The sequence below is a fragment of the Momordica charantia genome (assembly GCF_013281855.1).
Source record: "Momordica charantia cultivar OHB3-1 chromosome 5 unlocalized genomic scaffold, Mcharantia_2.0 BLBB01000005.1, whole genome shotgun sequence".
NCBI lineage: Eukaryota > Viridiplantae > Streptophyta > Magnoliopsida > Cucurbitales > Cucurbitaceae > Momordica > Momordica charantia.
In genome coordinates this window covers 16,318,253-16,324,903 of record NW_028275163.1, presented here as the reverse complement: position 1 = coordinate 16,324,903, position 6,651 = coordinate 16,318,253, and positions in this window count along the sequence as shown.

The window sequence follows — 6,651 nt, the reverse complement described above, 5'->3', positions numbered from 1 at the left end:
TCTTCACTAGACTCATAAAAAATGACATATTTGTTTCACACTCCTAGCAAATTTGCAAATAGTGAACAACCCCACACTATTCATAGAACCGTAACTTGTTTCAAGAAATATTTTATGATGTAGAAGTTCAGACAATGCTGCAACCATAGAGCATACTTCGAAATTCTAGAAACTACAAACCTAAAGCTTTGTTACCACTTGGTGGTAAAAATTCTCTTACTTCCACCGCAAGAATAAGCAGAAAATAACTAAAAAATTTAAAGAAAGTAATAAAATAAAGAAAAGAATTAACATGGAAAAACTTCAAATTGGAGATAAAACCACGGTCAAGAAGGAAAAATCTAATATGTGAAAAAATATTACAATCACACAGATTTCTCCGACCCCAATTACACAAAACACTCTTTCAAAACAAATACTGTTCAGTTAACTAGAGCTGGTATACTAAGCTTAAAGTATTTCAGTTGAGATGATTAAATCCCAAGTCTATTAGCTCCTTTTATAGTAGTTGGAACACACCTCCTCCTTATACTTTTCTTAGGTGGGACAACTTCTAGCACTTGGAGACTATCATTGTATTCTTCTGATGGGACAACTTCCATTCCAATATTTTACCAAGACCCAACACAATGTGTATATGAACAAGTTTAACTATTTATATGTGCATTTTACGGAAAAATTTGATACTCTAAACTCAAAACAAGGTAACTTAGAACAATTTTAATACTTGAAACTGAGGGTTATGGGTGTGAATGGTCTAGTTCTTAAGTAGTTTTTTTCACTTTCCTAAATTCTAAACCTTCCTTTTTGTTTAATTTTTTACTTAGCCTCAATTAGCCTCAATTTGTTTCTATTCGTTCAAAATTTTAATTTCTATTTTATTTATCTAATTGTTTTTAGTTATCAATTTTATGTCAATTAGACTCATTTCATCAACTCCATCCACTAAACACTTTCAAAAATAATTACTAGTATTATGGAGAGTATATGGATACTACCCTCATTCGTTATCAACACATCGATATCATTTAGAAAATGATGTGAAGTCCTAAAACCTACAAGATTATTTATAAAAGAAAAATTGTAGTGTGAACAAAGGGATTAGATAGTCTTGTGTACGAAATTTCTCAACATTTAAAACTACCAAATGCATAAACTTGTTTAAAATCAACCTTCCACTAATCCTTTAAATAATACAATCCAGCATGATAGTGACGTGTCACTTAAGTGTTATAAACTGATGAAGTAGACAATAAGACTTTATTGAGTGATAAATTTCGGTCGATCACAAATTGACACATCATTATCTTAAATTAATGACAGAATTACATTTGGGATCAATTACAAATTGACAAATGTCTTCAAAATTAAATTGAAGATAAAATTAAAAAAAAAATCAAATAAAGCCACTAAGCTTGACCCAGGAGCCCAAGGCCAACCTAGTACGAGGGTAAAGCTAGTTGAAGACTCAAGTTAGCACAAGGCTCAAGTTAGTGCAGTCAACTTGAGACCATAAAAAACTTTATAAATAGAGAGGGTCATTCATAATCCCAAAAAGAATCAATTGAAGATTAAAATCTCTCTAAAGATCCGAGAGGAAGGATAAAAACCCCTCTGAAGGTCCATGAGAATTAGGTAGAAGATCAGCAAAACAGAGGCCAATTACCAAGGAAGATCAAATAGTTGGAGGTCCATCAAGAAGTCAATAAGTCAATCATCTAGAAAACAAGCCAAAAGACAGATCATCAAAAAAATCAAGAGAAGAAATTATCTTACAATGAATCTCAAATATCAATGCCAAATCGAGCATAGCTCAAGTGGTTAAGACACCTATCAATTTAAGATTTAAACTATATGGATGAAATAGACGAAACTTTAAAAGTTATTTTTGAATTACATTCAAAAAAACTTTTTAGAGTAAAAGCATTAATAAACACAACTGTAAAAAGCATAAAATCAAAATTTGTAATCTAACTAAAAAAATACTAAATTAATTTTTTTTATATAAAATTTAGTGATTTAAACAGAATGGCTTAAAGATTAAAATGGAATAAAATTGAAATAAAATATAGATAAAGAAAAGTTAACCTAGCAGATAATTTCAGACTTTACAAATTAAAACACGTACTCATGATCTGTTGTCAACTTTCATCAAGTGGTGTTAAGCATACTGCAAAAGTTATTTGACTTTTATAGTTTACGCTTGAGAAAATCGGACGTTGACGTGGATAATAAATCAAATAGATCATTATGAATTATTTCGATGTTTTTGGATGTTTCCTTGAGTAAATTACACGTAAGCAAATTAAATTGTTCGGCGAGGACATAGTTGGCAGGTCTATTTTTCTTTGAGTACAGAAATTTATTTTCTGGTCCTATTTAAATGGAAAATTGACATTTTTGACACCCTAAAACTTTTTGGATTTAATTTTTGGCTCCTTTATAAATATTACATTTTCTAGACCTTTTGATTTTTTTTTTTTTTTGTGAAAATGTGATTACGAAAATACCTTACACTTTTAGGAATCAAGTTGGATCGTAAACAAAATACGCCAATTTAAAAATAGTTCAACTACGTAGGTAAAACGTTGAATCCCCACTCACAATCCCACCTATTGTATAATTGAGGAAAGAAAAAAAAAAGGCAAATAGGAGAAGAAAAAAGATTTAGTGGAAACAAGGCTCGAAATGTTCATGTCGATAGAAATATTGAGGTCTCGATATTACGGACATGTCGATGTCGACGGATATTTGGGAAAAAATCACTGAAATAGTGAAAAATAATAAAAATTGTTATAATTAGTAAACAAAACTTCAATTGTAGCTTAATTAAGCTATAATTGATCACTTCTAACTATCATAAATATGAGTAACTTACTTATGAAAATGTCGACGTCGATAGAAATGTCAGAACAAGATAATAAAAATTGATGAAAATAATTTGAATGAGTAAAGTGAAGTTCAATGGGCTTAATTATGTTTTATTGATAATTAATAATTTATATGTTTTAATTACATATGAAATATTTAAACACGGGTACATATGATGATTAAATTAAATTATTATAAATGGAATTTGAAAATTTTGTAATTAAATTTAAAAAGAAAAATTGAAAAAAAAAATCAATTGGAATAAAAATAGGTTAATACTTAATAGTAAAAATTGAAATAAACGAATAAATAATAATAATAATAATATATTATTAGAATTTAAAAGAAGTAAAAAAAAAAAGGCATCCCCAATCCCACATCGAAAATGGATTGAGGGGAGGGGAGAGCACCTCCTATAAAAATCCCCTCCCCCTCTTTCCTTTCTCATTTAGTCTGTTATCATCGGTTGGACACTCTTGGTCTATCTGAATATCGTCGAGATATCAACATTTTCGCGACATTTCGATGATATTTTATTATATCATCGCTAAGAAGAGAAAAATCATTTTCCCCCAAGTGTTGATGTCATGTCGACGTGTCGTGTCGAGATCTTGCCTCTACTGCAATAGTAATCGCTGATAATCTTGGAAAACTCAAAAGCTTCTTTTGCAACAACTTTTGATCTTCTTGAAAAATCTTCACTTCCTTCTTTGTCCCAAAACACTAATTATTGAAGAAAGAGCTTCCCACAGATGACTTGACAACTATATTCAAGTATGCTGATAGAATTGAAACTCCATTATCTACCTCAACACCTATTGGGTTCATCTTCTCTAATGCAACTGTTCGCTGACGCGACTTCATCAATTCACCCATTAGTCTGACAACTGGGGATAATCCCTAATAACCTAAAGAACATGTTCATATTCTTTGACTTCCCAATTATTCTTCTTGAATTGGTGGCAGATCATCGTGATCTGTTCTAATTGTCTTTGTTGCTGGCTTAGTCCTATATCAAATAAATAATTAACTCTTAATTATTTATTACAAAAATAGAATCATATTCTATAACATTTCTCTCCTATAACCTATAGTTGTAATGTACATATACATATTATTTTTAAACTATAGTTTTAATAGGAATCAGTATTCATATTAATTTTATTTGAATCTCATTCAAATAATTTATCTCATAATATATAGTTTTAATTAGAATTAACTATATATTATAATGTATCACTATACATACAATCCCTCGAGCAATTTGAACATTTTAAATTTTTCCAAAAACTTGATCCACATTTTACCCGTTATGAGCTAACAAGGGGACTTAATGGACTTACAGATCAGAAGCTCCAACGATGCGAGATTAATCGATCAAACTCATTGACCGAGTTAATCAACATTCGTTAACTACAAGTCACTCCACTAAAGACCCGCAGTTGCACTCTTCTCAGTGTAGAATATTTTCATATTCATGGATATATGACCTTTAATGACAAGTCAATCCTTCACGAGTGCTCGTAACTCAAGCTAGGTCAAATTACTGTTTTACCCCTGAGTTACATCTTACTCTTTAAATACTACTGCTCCTCTAATGAACAACCTAGTTATGGTCCGACCAATAACCGGAAGTCCCTCTAGGGCCAGTGAGAGGTTGGGGCCCCTTGTTGAAGTCCCAGAGTCAACATTTAAGAGAACATTCATCTACTCCCTAAAGTCGGGGAGGAGTGAATTTCATCTTGTGAAGTTATGTTCCCAGCTCCCCACTTGGTCTTGTCCCTAAAATGGTAGGAATATTGAGTCGTTGACTCGGGCCACTCTCACCCATACGGATTAAAGGACGAGCCCTCACGGGCAGGAGGCCATAACTCACTCAAGATTTAGAATGAGTTGCCTGATCATCCTAAGAAATAGTAATCTGTTAGTTAATGGTGTTACATCTAAAGATTGGCTATTTCGTGGTCCGGTTTTATACAAACTCATTGTATAGGATACCCCACTCGCATGTCTCCACACGAACGACCTGGATCGAGTCGTCTATAACATTTACAAAGTGGGTTGTATCCATAGTGTTGCCAGGATAAAGTATCCAACCTTATCCATATACTATAGACCCTTTAGGTTATTCCCGGGACATTATCCACTTGTATATTAGGGGTATATCAAATATATACCCAGTATATCATATATATACCCAATAGATATATTGTCCCAGTTACATGATAATAACCTTGGATGTTTAGTTTATTGGATTTTGGACAATGCAATTCTATGAATTCAACAACAATTTGATTGAATAAAACTTTATTGAATATATATTTGTTTTTATATAAATACAAACTACGATTTTAGGGCAACACACCCAACAATACATTCCTGACATCTAGAAAAAGTAACTCATTCTTGCTACTAGTCTTTAGTTGTATATTTCCAATCTCTTTAATCTTGGAAAGTTTTTCATTCTGTATTCTCACGTGGTCGTGATTACCTTATCTCCTATTTGAAGATATATTTACTGAAGTTGCGCTGTCTATTATCTACTCTGATGACTGGTCTCCTGTTGTCGTGTTGCTCTCAACACAGACGAGGGCATCATCCATAACTGCATTTGTCTCTGCCATATACCTTTTAGGATCCTCCTTTAATATTTTACAGTATTTCTTGATGTGACTCTTTTTGTGGCAGTGAAAACATTAGATCTTCAAATTCCTCTTGTTATACTTTTCTACCTATCGTTAGATACAACATTCTTTTTACCTTCTTGAACAGTTAATGTTGAGTCTTGTTTGGAAGTATATTCCTTTCCACTCTCCTTCCTACGAATTTCTTCAATAGTTATCACATCACAAATTCATGAATATTTCAGAAATTTGTCCCCTAACGAATTGAACACTGTAGGCTTCATCATTCCCAACTTTCAGGTAAATATGTTATTAAGAAAATAGCATTAGCTTCGTTACTAAAATTAATCTTAACTAACGTCAATTGATTGACTAAATTTGTGACCTCATTTATGTGGGAATTGACATAAGTATTCTCTTCCATGCAAATGTAAAAAATCTCCTTATGAGATATACCTTATTATTAGTTGAAGGCTTTTCATACCTGTTATATAGTGCATTCATCAGACCTATTATCATCGTTTCATTTGCCGTGAGATTTGCCACATTCATCGACAAACATAATCTGATAATGACAACTGCCTTTTCAACCATCTCTTCTCAATCATCATCTCTCATCCTTATTGGTCGTTCCTTTAAAGCTTTTTGTAACTTCTTGCAAGTCAATAAATCCTTAATCTGAATCTTCCAATATTTGAAATTGGCCCCATCGAACTTCATGATTCTTTCAAAACCTGACTTCTCTAGTGATCCCATCACCCTTTGAACCAAACACTCTGATACCAATTGATGCGAAAAAAATATAGATCAATCGATCATCCTGTAATCAATTGATCCTCCTGTAAGTTCTTCGAACATGAACTATTTGATTTTCCTCTTCCACATGTGTTAAAAGCAGATAAGTAAGTAACAATAATAAAGGAATAAGAGATAGGGATAGAAAAGCTTAACACTATATAGATTATACTGGTTTACCCCAATCTTGGGACTACATTTAGTCTATTGCAGAAGCAGGTTTTACTATGAGAGTATTACAATGAAGATCTCACTCAAACTATACAATGACTATCTTGCTTCTACTAAGTACCCTAACAATAACTACCTACGATTACATAATTGAGAACACTCTCACAAAACCTACTGGATAAAGACTCCT